Raw genomic sequence first — 17,917 nt, forward strand, 5'->3', positions numbered from 1 at the left:
AGAGTGTGGTGAATAACAGCAAGAGACAAAGAGCAAGTCCAATAAAGAATGCAAATATAGGAGATACTGTGCCCGACATGAAAGGAGTGAACCCAGAACAATCATGTTTGTTGGACGGTGACATCTGGAACAAATCATATTGTTTCAATAAAGCTGCATGAAGGCCCTTGTTATGTAGCTCTGCTCAGATAAGTAGGATTAGCAAAGATATAAGTGCTAGTAGACCCTACGTAAGTAGTTCTGCTCAAAAGATTTCCAGATAAGTAAGGTTAGCAAGCATAGACATCTCCTGGACTGATAATTTAGTGCATATCTGGAGAGGGCAATGATGAAGCTCAGTCCTGGTGTTGGTACATAAGTGCTATTAGTGCTTGGGTTATGAGTCTAGTACAATCGATCCATATAATTGGAGATAGATATCTCTTAGCCTCAGAGCATAGTGTATGCCTGGTGGAGGAAGGCCCAGATCCAACTCAGTCATGGCATAGGTACATAAGTAGTACTAGGATTCAGGTTTAAAGTCTAATGCAATGGTTCCAGATAGCTGGAGGTAGATGTCTCCTGGCCTGAGAGCGTAGTGTATACCTGGTAGAGGACAGTGGACACACATTAGGCCTACTCATAGAATAGGGCGTGACTGCTACTATGCCCATGGTTTGGAGTCATGCCTATTAACTTCTAGGCTGGATGATTGTATTGCATTGTATTCATCATTTACACAGTGCCCACTCCCCAATTGTATGGCCCTAATGTCCCCCCGGCCCTGGAACACCCATGTTGACTGCAGTCTATGTGTCAGAAATTCCAAGAATCAATGATAAGATGATGTGTGCATTTCCCCAGGTTATGACCCAGGTGCGTCAGGTTATGATCCAGCAAACAGTCCGGAGGTCAGGCATGTGGTGAAAAAAGAAAGAAGCCACTATTCTAGCAGAATGGTGATCCTTCTGTGCATTACCACATCTTATTTGACCGCCTGCATGTAATATGTCAGTAAGGTGATCCACTTCCACCAGCCATGAGGGTTAGCTTGCCAAAGGAATAGAAATGTTACTAGGTCAGTGAGAAAGGGGATACCATGTATCTTCCAAACACTCAACATAATGTGGGGTGTGATGGTCTCACATATAAAACATACACGGGATGGAAATCCCTCTCTACACTTGGGGAAAAGTAGTTCATCCAAGGTACAGTAAGAGAAAATAATGAAAGGGAAGCCCAAGGGGCAACCCAGCAACACTGCCAATAAGGTGCATGTGCTGCCATAGGAAAACAAATACAGCACAGACGTTATAGGGAACTATACATACAAACATACACTATGAAGAGACATAAAAAGGTCACCAATAAAAAGCATTCAAGACATGGTGAGTAGTGAAAAGGGTTCCCACTCACTCAAGAACATGGAAAAATAATCCACTAGTCCATCCAAAAGTGCTGGGGGTCCCACAGTGGAGGGAGATTTAGCATAGAAATCAAAATCTAACCTAGCAAAAGGCAGAATGTTCTTCTTGGTGATGAAGACACAAGTCTTGCTATCTCTGGGGATGTGTTTTAACCGTATCACAACATGCTAGGTTCTCAAACGGCTAGATACATTCTGAATTTATATTCATTTTGCTGAAATCTTGTGATTTCATCTTAACAAGCTGTAGAACATGAGGTTCAACTATGTATACTTTGAGGTATTGATGGATTGATTGAGGACTAGTATGAAAAGCCATTTAAAATTACTGTTTGTTCACCCAAGATAGTGATTTTTGCACATTTAGTTTATTTAGTTTTGATTCCCAAATGATTCACTTTTACTTAGATCAATAAAGCATTTAATATTTCAAACCTTGACGTGTGAAATGGAAAAAGGTCACTTCATCAGCAAATATAAGCAAACCTATTGAGATATGTAGTAAATGGGAGAAAATGCTTTATCTGGACCCAAACTCCTTGGAAGATGTGCAACAAATAAGTAAAAAGCAATGGTGTAAAAATGCATGCATTTTTTTCCCTCCATCTGTTGTTATACCATCTGTTATCAACACATGTTTAAGATTTTTTTCTTTTTTATGTTTACTGTTATCCAGGTAATATGACTCAGAAGCACTGCAACAGGATATACCACAATGCTGACTATTTAAAAAACAAGACTCTATTCAAAGAATTGGAAGCTGCTAAACAAGTATATAATCTGCCGGAATACCGCCCAAATGAATTACTGCTACCGCCACTTGGTCTGGGGGAATTACAAGAGGTGGTGGCAGTGTAATCCCCCATTTAATTTGAGTTAATTGGACTCAATTGAGCTTTTTTGGTGGAATTACCACAGCATTGCCAATTCTGCCAATTTGTTGGTGGTGAGTTGGAGGATTTACCTCAAGGATTTGAATGGAGGCAAATACTCCACTCCTGGCAAAACCTTACCACTTACCGTCAAACTTGTAATTAGTCTGAGTCTGTCCTTTATTCAAGCAAGGGCGAAATCCACCTCCTATGTCTGAAATCAGGGACAACTGTTAGGAAAAATGTCTCTGTTAGACTGTTTTCCCTCCATATTCTATGGACCCCCTATAGTTTTGGCAGTTTGTTTTTGACCTGTCACACATTTTTACAGTGAATTGAAGCCTGGCCTTTTGCGTATTTTCCATGGGGAAATTGACTTGTCCTTCGGTCTGTCAGTTCTGGGAAACAATGTTTCCCTTTTGTCTTTTTACTTTTAAATTGTGTAACATTGTTCAAAGGATCTTAAAATGAAGTACAGTGGGGATAGATGTGTGTCACCCTAGACTCTCACCTATGGGATTTTTGGTTACTTTTGCATGTACCTAAAGATGACCTGGTGGCAGCAGATGCATTTTTACAATTGTTGCTATATTTTTAGTTGGCGATATTGGGTTTAGCACATGTGGTTATTAACTGAGACTAGTGTCAAATGTTTCCCAATGCCACACGATTATTCATTTGTTATTTGAATATTTTATCATTTATCCTTCTTTCTGCCTTCTCAGGTCAGGAAATCCCCAATATGGTCATGCATTTATCTGGGAAAGCATGCAATTTGTGAGTGGACCCAGAAAGAGGGTTGGGACTGTCTGGTCCCACTCCAACAACTGGTGCCAGTAAATCCGGTGTGCATGCACAAAAGAAACCAACAGTGGTCCCTGATTGGATCATTGTTGGCTGTGTGAGCGGTGCAGGTTGTTGTTATTGGAGGACTGATTTTGATCACTCATCTGAATTTCAAATAAGAAGAGTCCTTCAGCCACTCCAGCAGATCAGAAATGTTGCCAATGATTTTGTGTAACTGTGCAGCCAACCGACGGCCATAGGAGGACGTCAGAAGAGGCCTGGTGACCTTTCCTGCAAACTGTCCTGGTGAGGACCTGCTGTACTACCTGATCGCAGAAGGTCCTCATTGATTCACCCTTTGGACTGCTGAGACCAACCAGTCTCTACGCCTTCTCACTATCCTGCACCATGAAGCCTTTGGAAGTGTCCCTGGACCACCCAGAGGACTGACCAGCTCTGAATTTGGCTACTGTGCCCAAAGCATAGCTCTTCTGTTTTTTATCTGGAACTTCTGTGGTCACCAGCTTGTCCTACAAGTCACTTTCATGCCAAGGTAAAGCTTCCCAGCATCAAGGGATTCTGACCTGGAAGTCAGTCTTTGTTTGCAACTAGAAAGATGACTGCTGCCGCCTCTGTCCTGTGACAGTCACTGGAACTAGCCATCTCCCATCTGGTAGAGTGGCCTTACCTGAAGATCTCTGCATCAGTGCCTGCTGCATTGCTTCTATTGAAAGGGTTGCACTCAGCTCCTGGACCCGACCAGAATCTTCCTTGCACATGCAGCTCATGGGCATCTTCTACTTGATCCAACAGACGTAAAATATACCTCCAGCGACTCCCATCTGATCTGCCAAGTCCATTGGGAAAAATGGAGCAGGGGTATGTATGCATGAGTGAAACCAGGAGCCTAGCTTTGTCCAGAGGCCGGGCCTTCTTTTAATATATTCACCTGCAGGCACCCATAGTGGTGAAGCCCGAGCATGGAAGGGCAAGCAGTGTTCGACTCTGCAGATGTTGGTTTGCAACATTCGAGGATAATGCTACTTTTGATGGAAGCTTACTGCTCGCATAATTCGTAAGGTTGTAGAGACTTATGGCAGCCAAGCCATTATTTATACAAGCACAAGAACAAGGCCCTGGAACTGAGCAAGGTAATTCCTGCATCTGTAATCGTTGACTGATGATTGTCGGTTGAATGACTGATAACAGTGCCTGTCGAATTTTATGAGCCACCTTCTATAACCTGACACTTTTCATCACCAGGAGTTAAGTAGAGCCCTCTTCCCTTTATCCTGGCACAAGCACTTGCAAAATTGCAAAATAACTTGAATTTCATCCAGGAACCTCACTGTAACCTAGAGATAACAGATAAACTGTTTTCAACTTTCATATGATTACCAGCTGATGTGTGGAGCAGGGAGGAGGAGAGAGACTTTGGCAGCCCCCTTAGCCATTCAAGCGTGCCCTGCGCACTGTTCGCTCTCATAGTTTCTACTCTTTTTAACTTTTTAAGTTTCACTGAGGTCTGCCGAGGTCTGCTGAGTGAAAGCGGGAAATGGATTTTGCCATCAAAGGTGTGCTTGGTCCTATCGTAGGCCATTCTCTGCCAGCTGATTGCTCTCCGGGATATGTTTTATGCTTTTGGGACTGCCCAAAAAGTAACCTTTATTGTGACTTCGTGCTGTATTTTGAACTTTTGGGCCTATACAGGTTCCAGGGCCCATCAGATTTGATCAGACGCATTAGGGTACTTAACACTTGTATTGTTTGTTGTATTTTTAAAGCCCCATCAACTTTTAATAACCCTATACGATTTTTAAACTTTTTTTATTTTTCTTTTTACTCCTTGAGATTAAACTGATTTTGCTCTCTTCAGCATTTTTTTTATGCATTTGCATTTGTATTTATAATTTTCAATTTTGTGAATTTTTATTAAGCACACCATATGCATATGAACCCACCGGTGGCCCTTTAAATCAGTAACATGTCATACACGGATGGGGATTCAGAACTCTTACATCAAATAATAAGACCGACCCAGGAAGTTGGCAAAATGTCTCCTCTGGCTGTTTTATTTTCAATTATCTGAAACAGAGAGTTACAACAGACATCAACGGACGTTAGCTTAAGTTCTCTCAAAGCATTTAATAAAAAATAACATTTATATACTAAATAGTTTTCATAAGTGATGTCATGCTACGTAGCAAACTAAGAAAACCTACGGGGGATTGGGATCGGCTTAAGGGCAATATCTAAGTATACTTTCTTTAAGGGATCAGGTTGTGATTGTGTTTCAACAGTCAGGTGGACAACTTATGCCCACCCCTAGTGCAAGTCATCTTCATCAGTTACTAGATACGGTATCACTACATATTATCCCCATCAGGGTGGCATCAGGGTGTGTACATGGACCTGCTTCGATCCACCTTGAGAAGGGACAAACCTCCACTATCAGATACCTGTATCCACTACATACTTGCAGCATATCAACATAGTTAATATGTAAATGCTGAAAGGGACCATTCAGTTGAGGAATTACTCCTCTAATTGTTTGTAGTGTATGCCCAGTGGTAAACATTTGTCATACGGTGCAGTTTACTTCTTAAAATGCAACGTGCTCTAACACATTTGGAACAAACCATTTTTCCTCAATGTTTTCAGCAAGAAATTCCCTCGTTATATGCGTTGGGTAGTGCAGCTCAAGCTCTACCCTTAATAAGGCTACTGGAATCACCAGCTTTCCAGTGCTGTCCTGCCTGTCATCATAATGCATCGTTGGGGGATAACAAACAGCCCTTTTACTTCCATCATTCCTGCTCTTCCTGTGGTGCACATCCTTGAATCTGTATTAATTCATTCTCGGTAAATGATTAAATCTTTCTTTCACTACCAAAATCGTGACTACTTTCTCCTTGACATATGGAGTTATCAAAACTTGAAATATCTGGTGAATACGCAACTGTTTAGGCTTCTGTGTCTGTGGATTCATACCTGCAAGACATAAAATCAGGGCATTTAATATGCGCTGCACATTGAACTATTGCTATGGCTACTGGGAGCTGTAGTGCCTTAATAAGCCCGTCCAGTAAAGATGCATGCTGCACTGGCATGGTGTCCTCTCGGAGGTAACCCCTACTTTTCCAACCTGCTAACCCTGCATGTCTGGTTCGCGTCACATAGGCGGAGTCATTGTACACTGTCACTTCCTGCCGGGCATGATTTTCGAGTGCGACAATAAGCGCTACCAATTCTGCTGCTTGCACTGAAAAGTGAGATGGTAGTCTTACACTTGCTACAACTTCAAACACGCCATTTGCTCTGTGCCTTAGTACAGCTGTGCCACAATGCCTTTCTCCACTTGTTTGATCAATTTTAGAAGAACCACCAATAAATATAATTTTCTCTCCTGACAACGCATTTTCCTTTACGAGCAGTATATCATCATAAAACTTTACATAATAGTCATGCACATGCTCTCCCTCTGCCACTGGCTCAGCTACAAAGATGGCAGGGTTCACTATTTTAAATCTGACAATTTTAATCGCTGAGTTTGTAATTATCATTTCGTAAGCAGAAGCCCTCTGGGATGTCAATGTACCTTTGGGTTTCTCTAATATGGCAAACAAAGTATGTTCCACATAAAGCGTCATAGATCAGCCCATTACAATACTTGTGATCTTCTCAATTGTGAACGCGGCGGCTGCCAATGACTGTTCGCAAGGAAAGTGTCCCTTCATAATTGGGTCTAGAAAATATCCCACTGTAATATTCTAGAGGCTTATACCCCAATGTGGTCCTCTGTGTAAGAACTTCAATCATGACTCTCCCATTTGTGTACACAAATAAGAAAAACTCCTCAGCATAATTGGGAATTCCTAAACCAAGAGCTGTACAAATTCCTTCCTCCATTTCCTCATTCCATTCTATTTTCTCCTTATTTGCCTGTGCTTTCTTTAAAACCTTCAAAAGGGGTCTTGTGTATGAACTATAGTCAAACACCCAGGCTCTTACATAATCACATAGCCCCAAACAATACATCATTGGCTTTCAAACTATGAGGCCCTTCATTATATGGCCTTCTACAATTGGCTGGCACGCTTGTACCCTTCTGGAACGTTTGGCTCACTAGCAGAATGTAAGCTTGTACCACAGGTGCCAGTGGGTGGACTTGACTGTGTCTCCCAACCCAATTTGCCCAACATCTCTCAACGCTCATGCCGTTTTCCATTCAGATTGTCTTTGAACTTGTCCTTGCAAAGTATCACTGCTCCTGAGAATAAAAGGGAGCATAGGCACACTCTTATCGCAGTTCAGGTCTGTACGTCCAACTCTTATATCCATCCTTGACAGTCTTCAGCCTCTTTTTCTCTCATCTTCATATTCCTTCGTGGATCTCCTCCAATAGATTATCATCTCTGCGAGGGTAAATCATATAGGGTCTTCTCAATGGATACCTTGTCTCAAAGACTCTCTATGGAATTGGCACAATCACTACCGTTGTGCATGCTGCAATTTCTGGTTTCCAACATATAGGCAAAATGGGGGTGGGACTAACTGCAGAGGCATTCAGCTGCTCCTCTACACATATGTATTGGTTTTAGAATTCCAATTCTTTTATTGTTAGATTATTTTTAATTGTGTTGTGCATTGTTGTGTAACTTTATTTTATTTTGTATTTGCATTGTCTATATTCTGCTCTATTCTGTTCTTGGTTTTGTTTTTTGGCGCATAGACTCTTGCTATCCCTTAGGGAGGAAGATGCCAAAGGGCATGGCAAATGCACCAAATTTACCGTGGTTAGATCCCAAAAAGGTTTATAAACTTTTTGAGCCCCTCCAAGAAGGTAATGTTTTGATTTCTGAAATCAATGGCTTTTTGTATAACTTGAACGGGGGACCGTGGATGCTTCCACGCAGTTACAACCCAATATCAATTGTGCAATCCAAGATAAAGATTGTAAGTTCTAGAGTGAAATAGAGCCGCTGGTTGAGAGTGGGGTTGGCTGTTCATATGGAAAAAATAAACCTGGGGTGTAAGGAGACAAGCCAAAGTGGACCCTCTGGTGAAGTTTATAGTGAATAATGGCACAGATAAGAATTGAGGGAAAAGCTATGTCCTCCTAGTGCATTGCCCTAATCCATCGGGCCGTGATGGCTGCCAAATGAGCAGCATGATTGAAGTGCACTCCCTCGTAGTGTTCCCGAAGAGTTCTGCCAAAGTGTTGGACAAATTGGTCAGGAACCTAGATCTGGATGTGATTGCCTCATCCGGTAATCTAGAAGTAGACAATATATCTGACATGAGCCCAAACAAGGATGGGACTGAGGTGGACCCGCCCAGTTTGACGGTCAATGCCCCCGAGGTTATCCTCCATAACAAATTCTCACCCATGGAGGTGTCATCTTCACACGAGTTTGAGAACATGAATGGAGAAGTGGCTACAATAGAAAGGGCCCCCCTTTCCATGGTCAGAAGGAAAGTAAGAGAGTGATCCAACCAGAGGGGCAGACTAAGCACAGTGTGTCCCTCCCAAATGTGAGCAAGTGTGTTGGTGTAGCTCTAAATCAAATACCACTGCTTGAGCCCCTGTGTAAATGAAAATGTGATTGCTCAAGTGCTAGTGGCCAAATATTGATGGAGGTGGGTAACCTTAAAGAACTAGTTGCCAGCCTAATAAAAACTGTAACAAAGCAGGGGGATTTTTTTCTACAAACCCAGGTAGGATCTTTGCAGGCTCTGCCCAACCAGCGGATTTATTGCAGCATACCCATTCCTATGAACGGAGGAAAGGGGCTCTGGAACATCACTGTTCAGCTTCCTGTAACAGCTTCCCTGTGAAAGCTGCTACATTTTGGAATTCTTTGCCACAAAGCCTGAGAGCCGATCAACCCTATTTGCACTTTAGAAGGAATCTCATCAGTCATTTGAACTACAACAACCCCCGCATTTAATTGTACATTTTACACTTCTGTATAGATACTGATACTTTCTGTTTGAGGCATTTGCTCTCGCCACAAACAGCCCCTGTACATATCTGTATATTTCACTCCTTTGTATAGATATTGATATTTTTTATGTGTGAAGATTTGTATTTTTCTCATTCCTGTAACCCTTAATTGCATATGTCTATAATTTTATCTCAACTGTATATTTCTGTAACATTGTAAGCTTAGCATATTATTTCTGCCTGCGCCCTGCTGCCCCTGGGTATGGTGCGCCATATAAATAAATAAACAAACAAACAAACACTGCCAGGTTGTGGAAGGCTGTTCTAAGAAGCAGGGTGTTCCTTTGCCACCCTCAAAATCTAGCCCCACATAGGATTCCCAGTGGGTTAAATGCTTAACTAATATCATCAAGAAGCATGTGGCGAAACATCCGCCATGGGTGAAACACCAAGGGGGGGCACTTCTGCTCCAACTCTTGGTGAAGGAGACCATTTATAATCGAACAGCAAGTCTCCTAGCCTACAAAAGTGCAACTCCATTTTTTTGTGTATTGTCCCCAAAATAGTTTCTGGTGTCTTTCAAAATGAGGACCCACTCCTCAACAGGAGCATCCATTTTATTTGCCATGTGAGGGGTTGTACCTCTATTATCAGAGATGATGTCCTACAGGCTGGCAGGGTGAATATGGCCCCTAAGCAGGGTGATTACATAGAGCCAGACCTGAGGGACCCTGAGCTGATAGCAGGGTTACTGGCAATAGAGTCAAGAACCTATACCCCCTGGGGTCATTAATCTCCCTGATATCCTCTCCATATAATGTCTGGCATAATTGCCCACCAGGCCCATCACCAATTAATGTTGTTTGGGCTGGCCCTGAAAGGGGCGTTTGCTTAGATGAGGTGGATTGATATCTTTCACCCCCCACCCCCTACTATCAACCCAAGAAGGGACGGAGGTTACGAAGGTGCTCTTCTGGAATGTTGCTGGGATTGCAAGACATTTGATGGGCCCTGACTGGCTAGCCTCTGTATCTTCAAATGAGATAATTTGGTTGCAGGATACTTGGGCTGTATTACCTGTTGAGAGATAGGGGTTTAAGGCTTTTAGCATCCCAGCAGTTGAGGGCCCGAGAGATAGACCATTGTTGACGCTGGTGGCAGTAGGGTCAGGGTGGGAAATAAAAATAAGTGGAGAAAACACCCCAGCTTTGCAGCTAGATGTTGCCAAAAATACTGAGGGGCTGTCATTACTCATGTTTAATGTGAATAACAGGCCATATGGGGACACTGACTTGAATGCATAATCTTCTGACTAGTTGCGAGATAAAGGTGCCTGGCACTTGTCACATTATTGTTGGTGGAGGCTTTAATCTCCATTTTCAGCCCCTTAGTAAATTGGAAGGGCTCTGGGAGGATGAAGATGAGGCCTGGGAGATTCTGCCCTGGAGACAGCAAGGATATTGTATGCCCTTAATTTAAGGGCTTGCAATGGTAGGTCTATTTAAGGTAGGCCAGGGAAAGATACCTTTTTTTTAGTTCAGATTGTTCCTCCAGGATTGATTATATATTCTTTTAACGATGAACGACTAAGCTGTAATAGAAGATTTTCTTATTTTTGACTGTAGGGACAGTGACCATAAAGCACTTTCCATAAAACTAAGGTGGCATGGTAAGGGCGATTCTTGTACAATGGTTTCGGTTCCCATTGTGATATCCGGGAACAACTGACGGGTCGTCAAGTTGGATAGTATCTTGAAGGCAGGGATGAAGTTTTCCATTTACCTTTCAATCTTGCCTGCAATTGAACATCTTTGTGACCTTGGCAAGGGGGATGCTGAGGTTATGATCTTTTGATCAGTGAGCTTGGGCCCTGGTTTCTAGTGTTGTGACCCATTCCAAGTGGAGAAGTGTGCAGAAATCCCTGTGGTTTCATAATCTATGCAGTCAGGCCAAAAAGGACTGTATGACAGCAGATGGAAAGGTGGACCAGGAGGTGTTGCATACAAGAGGGGCAACTATAGAAACATAACAAAGTCCAGGAAAACTGAATTCCTTAAATCGAATTGGGAAGCTCTTATGTAAGCTTCACTTAATAAGGATGGCAAGGCTTTTTGGTCTCTTGGAGGAATTCCAATGACAACAGGCTACACTAAATGATTCCTGAACTAGAAGGGTCTTCCCACTTTTGTGACCTAGACAAAACCGGAATCGGCTCAGAGGATTCTGTTTTAATGGAAACAGCAGAGGCAGTTCTCTACTGACCATACTAGGTCGCTTATCATTATTACCAAGGAGTAAGAATAGCCTTATTGAATGTGAAGAGGCAGAAGGCCCCAGGCACTGATAACATCCCGGTCAATCACTTTAAGGACAATCTGGACATTTGGGTAGCATTACTAGCATGGCTATTACAAGCTGTGGCCAACTTTGAGCAGATGCTGTAATCATGGCGCAGCACAGAGATTATCCCCATATATAAAAAGGGGGTAAGTGAGCCATTCAACTTAGGAACTCGACTCATAAAGTCTCATTGCTCAACTCCAAGAGGAAACCTTTTGCCAGGGTGCTCCTCCAACAACTGCAGGATTGGGTGACCAGCAAAGGGCTCAACTCCCATCTACAGGCTGGGCTACAGCAAGGGCAGAGCACAGTGGATCAGTGCTTTCGACTGTCTACTATCCTCTAACAATATACTATACTAAAACACATGCAGGTCAACGCTGTGTTTATTGATTTAGAGACTGCCTTTGACACTGTACCCAGAACCTAGCTCTGGAGGTGCTTCTGAGATGAGGGGTGCCGGCTCAATTGGCATCTGTAATACCTGAGCTTTATTCTAACAACACGGCGGTTGTGAGGTGGTGCCCGGGAAGATAATCTACAAAGCAGTTTCCAGTTGACAGAAGCGTGCAGCAAGGTTGTGTTCTTGCACCTCTCCTCTTTTGTCTCTATATTAACAAAATCATTCTGAATCTGGTGGCGGAATGGATTGGGGAGGACTGGACCCCCCGAAGATATGCAGAGACGTTTGTCCTGCCCTGTTCTTTGACGTGGTCTGGAGTGTTTCATCTCTAAGTGTTCACAGCCAGTTTTAACACTAAATAAGAGTAAGACTAAGGCATTAGTGTTCAGACCAAGACAATTCAACTATGTGGCTCTTCGTTTTGGAGATTGATGGTACTCTCTTGGAACAGGTTACCTACTAAGATTACTTGGGAATGAGGTTCACAGATACTGGTTCACCTGCAGCACAGTCGACAAGATCCCAGACCATAATGGAAAGGAATAGTGGAGGCCTTAAGAAATGTTTTCTCTCCCATGGAGAGCAATCTGTGTCCCCTGCTTTAGACATCTATTGCATCCAGGCCATAACAGCGGCACTTTATGGAGCTGAGATGTGGGGGCACTCCATTTGTAAGAACCTGGGAGTAGCGGAAAATAAATCCTTGAAAAAGTTACTTAAACTTCTATGTAGCTTCCCAAGTGGCCCACTTTTAATGGAATGTGGGCTTGTCCCTCTCATTGTCCATCTGGTGTGGAAACCTGTTTTTATTGGATCAGGATTTGGGGATCGACTGAGCTAGAGAAATATTGAATAGCACTCTGCAATGTTATGACCCAACCTTGTGGATGTTAACTTCAATGGTTGGTCCATGTTAAACATCAACTTAAAACTTGGATGAATTATTATTATTTTTTTTTAAAAAAATGTATGGCGGAACTCGCACAATATGTCGCGTAGCGCAAAACGTGATGTGAAGTTATTTGCCAAATGTGACACGCAAGAATGCCTTATAATCTCATGTTTAAAACTGAAAGTGGGACTGGTATATCTATCATTTAAAACACCATTGGGTGGAGAGAGGTACCTAGACTTAATAACTCCAGCCCGTGCGTGCACCTTATTCCTGGATGTCAGGATCGGTATATTGCAGGTTGCGTCTTTCACACGTGGCTGGGGGGATGTCAATTCTGAAATGTTCCCAATGTGTGGTCTAGATCGGAAGACTGTTACCCATTTCCTACTATTCTGTTTGTCTTCCTGTGATTTGAGAAAGATATACTTGATGCCAATGTTCAAAAAAGCATGTGTGAATACCACCACTGCATGAAAACAATGGTTTACCAATGTTCTCAGATTGGTAAACCATTGCGTAACCTCAACTTTGCAATAGTTTACACAGCTATTGTAAACATTTTGCAAACATAATGTCTACTTGCAGTTTACACAACATTTGAATGAGTGTACACTATGTTTGCAACCATTTTAAAACAATGTAAACTATGTGCACAATCTTGTGTTTACAATAGTGTGCTTGTTTGTAAACCATACCCAACCTATGGTTTGAACGGTTTACAAATGTTTTGAAAACCATTAACAAAAGATTTACAACAGTTTACAACAATGTTGCATACCTTTTGTTTTAATTGTTTAAGAACATGTTTATACCTTTCAAACCATACATTTGGTTAGGTTTACAAAAGAGCAAACATTGTAAATGCAAGGTATTGCATGCAGTTTACATGTGTGTAAGAAATTGGAAAACAAGGTCCACACATTTAAATATCTTGTAAACTTAAGAAAACACTACATTTGTGAAATGTTTAAAGGAGTTTGTAAACAGGTGCAAAGCTGAGGTTATTCAATGGTTTACAAATCAGACAACATTGGAAAACTGTCGTTTTTATTCGAAAGCAATGTCAATTTTTTTGTTTTAATTTAAATCAACTCTGAAAGAGTGATATCATTCAGATGCTAACAATGTGACGAAGAAGCTGGTGGCAGACCTCTCATTGGTGTACTTCGTAGTACTCATAAGCCTTAAAAAACTCAGAAGGAATTCTATTGATATGGGGAAAAAAAGTATTGAATACAAAGGTTATGGGTTTATGGGGCTGCAGCATTCTCAGGTGTTACCAGATGTGAAAATTCACAGCATCTTGTCACTTCTCCACAGAAGGTAGCCCTTCTCTGTGAGGATAGGGAGGTGAGTTCGCTACACAATATTCCACTAAGGGTGACGGTCGGTGGGGCCTCACACGGAGAGACTCCCCTTTTGGGGATAAGGACTCCCGTTCCCATCTCTCAAAATGATTTCTCTCACTGAAACCTGTATATCTCCCTCTGATTCTGCTCCACTTGCTGCCCTCCACGACCCCCTCTATACAGTGGTCGAAGTGTGCCAAAAGAAGTAGTGGAACTATGTTCCTTACTGAGCCGCATCTGTTCCCCCCAAACCCCATCACCACACACCCTCCACTGCACAATACAAACCCCCAAACACATGCGCCTTCTGTTTAAGGGAATGTTCACTGCACTGCACTCAAAGTGCAAGTTACAACTTCTTCCTACACTTTTATTTTAAAATGAAACCATTCCGGAACGGTTCCTTTTTAAAACAAAAGTATAGGAACAGTAAAACTTAATTTGAAAAAGTAGAGGAGCACCGCTCCCAACGGCTCCCGCTCACTTCGACCGCTGCCCCTATACCTTCTGCCACTCTCCCACAGGTGGGGGGTGGTGGGGTGGCTCTGTTTTTATCTTCCAAACTCCCTATCACGACTTCACCGTTACCATCACTGCACTTTACAATATTCACACCATCTCTCTTTACCGCCTACTGGTCTGGTAGGCCAATTCTTTGACCACCTATCACAACTAATCGACTCACTTTCTCCAGATCAGCATCGCATTGTCTTACATGACTTTAACCTTTCCTCTCACTCCACAGCCACATCCATCGACTTTACCTCCATTCTCCATCATCACTCTTTCTCTTCCATCCACTCCCTGCCCACCCATGCTAACGGGAACTCACTCAATCTTATTCTTATCTCATCTCTACTCTCAGCCAACAAAATCACTACTGCCCCATCTCAATCTGACCACTCTTTGCCTCTATCCTGACACCTTCCTCCTCCTCCCTCCTTCCACCCTCTTTGACTGTTACTAAGTGCAAGTTTTCCACCTCTGAACTCCCCATCTACCTCTCCGACCTACAGCACTTGCTTTCCTCATTTGCTGAACTCACCTTCCCAACCCCTGATGAAGCCTTCTCCAACCTCAACACTGTTCTTCATGCTCCCCTCTGTGCTAATTTCCCTCTATCCACTTTCAGCCCTGTTAGAGTAATTTCTGGTTGTCGGCAGAGCTGTACCCGGGGTCCATGGACCTCCAGCTCTCGGAAGGCCCTAACTCCTTCCGCGTCCCAAAGAAGTAGAGGGGCCACACAAGAGCAATTAGTTACTGCTGTTTATTAGAAGAAATAGGCTGGGACAAATACATGGAGCGTAGGTTCCAGGCAACTTCTCATTGTAATCGGGCTCGCAGGCCGTTTTGTACCTGAGTGACGTAACAATTTGCGTCACCTGCAAAAGCTCATCCCCGAACCTACGGCTTCTCCGGGTTGGTTCCCCGAGTGGTAGCTTCAGTATAGGACCATATAGTGAAAGGGATTATTGGTGGATTAGAGGTCAGGTGGTACGCTTGGTTCGTCCCTAGAAATTGTTACTTCGAAAAAGCTACATGGAAAGGGTTAGTGATTGGTTATGTGGTAATGTTGTCAGTGGTTAGCCCCGTGTCCTGATTGGTCCATCAGCGAGCCCCCAAGCTTGGGACCATCGTTGTTCCCAGCCCGTGATGTACCTGGTGCTGGCAACAATGTGTGACCATGTGTCAGTGAAAGACAATGGACAGGTTCTGCTACTGCGATTAGAGAGCTCCTTTCCCATCGCAGCCTGTGTCTGAGTTGTTACAACTTTGTTACAAGAGGGGTCCCAGACGTGGGACACTAGTGCTTCTTCAGTCTTCAGGAATTGGCATTGCATCAGGTCGGATTGGTCACGTGTTGAGAGACTGTGGCTGAGGCAGAATTACAGGGATTTGATTTGTATTTTGCTTCAGATGGTCGTTGCAGTGGCAGATGTCACCTTGGCTTGGAGAGCACGGATTGTGGATTGCAACATGGCAACCTTGGCTGCGTTGGCTCCAGCCAGGGGCTGTTCTGCATGCTCAACACCTTGTTACTCTGCATGAGCTTCTCCCGGCCTGTCGGCTCTTTTCTGAGGCCTACTTTGGCTTGGTTGTATGTGGTGACATACAGGCCATAGAGCAAGGGGTTGTGGGGTCAGTATGGTTCCTTGTACATTGGTCCATCTATAGGGTCTTGCCTCCAGGATTAGTAGCATGAAGCCTTTGCAAGCATATACACGAATTCTTCTAGTGTCTTGCGTTTTTGCGATGCAGTTGCTGGCCTATGTGAAAAATAATAACGATGCACGTCTGTGAGTGTACGGGGTCCGCTAAGTCATAGCACTGATCGTGTTCTTCATGTGGATTGGTGTGTGAATGACCCGGGTGCGCAGCAGCACATGTGTTTCTGTCCATTCTGACTATGCCGTCATGTCATCTCTAACGATGGCAGCTTAGATTGCGAAGCGTTAAACGAGCTGGTCCATGCCTTCGGACCCAGCTATGTCTTGATTCCCACTGCGTGTCTTAGGCGGGATGCGGCCTGGTTTCACAGGTGGAGCATGGTCATGGTGTGCGTTGGCATCTGGGGCAGTGGGCAAAGGTGCAAACTCGTGTGATCGTAGGTTCTTTGGTCGTGACATCGTCTTCCACAGTTTGTAGGTGGGCTGAGGGAAGGGACCTTCCCATTTTTCCTCTTCAGCCCTAATCCCTCCCTGCCATGAACATGGATCAGATCTCTCATCCGCACCCTGAAACCAGCCATGTGAAAAAAAAATTGACCTGGCAAATATCAAGACTCACCCCTGATCTCTAAATCTACCTCTCCGCTCTTTCAAACTACTCCTTGGCTCTTGACACTGCCAAACGTGAATTCTTCTGCTCTCTTATTTCCTCTCAATCCTCCCAACCCAAATGCCTCCAAAAGTCTCTAAACTCTATTCTCTCTCCCCTTAAATCCTTCTCCATCTCTTCCACTCTCTCTTTTAATGATCTTGCTGTCTATCTTCCTTCTAAAATATCTACCATTCGAGATACCCTCATAGATTACCTCCTATCCCCCTTCTGCCCACTCCACTTCACCACCCCTATCCTCCACTCTCGCCACCATGTCCACCTTCGACCCCACTGACACTGAAGAAATGTATGCCCTTCTCCATGCAGCGAACCCTTTTTGTTTTTTTGTTCCCCCACTGACCCTCTATCCCCTCAACTAGTGAAACTTATAGCGCCCACTGTTTTCCGGTATCTTTTACATCCCTCTTCAATGCCTCCATTGACACTGCCACTTTCCCTTCATCTTACAAATCGGCCACTGTCATCCCCATTCTAAAGAAACCCAGCCTTGAACCTAACAACCATGTTCATTTTTGTCCTGACTCCCTGCTATCTCATTACTCCAAAATCCTGAAAATAATTATTTTTAACCGATTCTCCAAATTTCTGGATACGCACAACATTTGGGACCCAGTGCAATCTGACTTCAAACCCATCCACTCTATCGAAACAGACCTTCTCAATGTAAAAAACTTCTTTTCCTCCCCTTGCCCTGCCAACCTGTCTTCTATCATTCTTCTTGACCTCTCAGCCGCCTTTTATACTGTCAACCATTCTGACCTCATAGCCTCACTGTCTATCCTTGACATCAAAGATAAAGCCCTTGATTGGATATCCCTTACCTTGCCCCTAGGCACTTCCAAGTGTCCTGGAACAACGTTTCCTCCACACCCACCCCTTTCGCTGTTGGTGTTTTTCAAGGGTCAGTCCTAGGTCCTCTTCTCTTCACCCTCTATACCTCTGCTCTCTGTTCCCTCATCTCCTCCTATGGCTTCTCATATCAGCTTTTGCTGATGACACCCAGATATTCTTTGATTTTCCCTCCCAATCCGATAAACTGACAGACATCTCTCACTGTCTCACCGCCATACAATATTGGA

The sequence above is a fragment of the Ambystoma mexicanum genome, chromosome 9 (assembly GCF_040938575.1).
Source record: "Ambystoma mexicanum isolate Mex_15411 chromosome 9, UKY_AmexF1_1, whole genome shotgun sequence".
Taxonomy (NCBI): Eukaryota; Metazoa; Chordata; class Amphibia; order Caudata; family Ambystomatidae; genus Ambystoma; species Ambystoma mexicanum.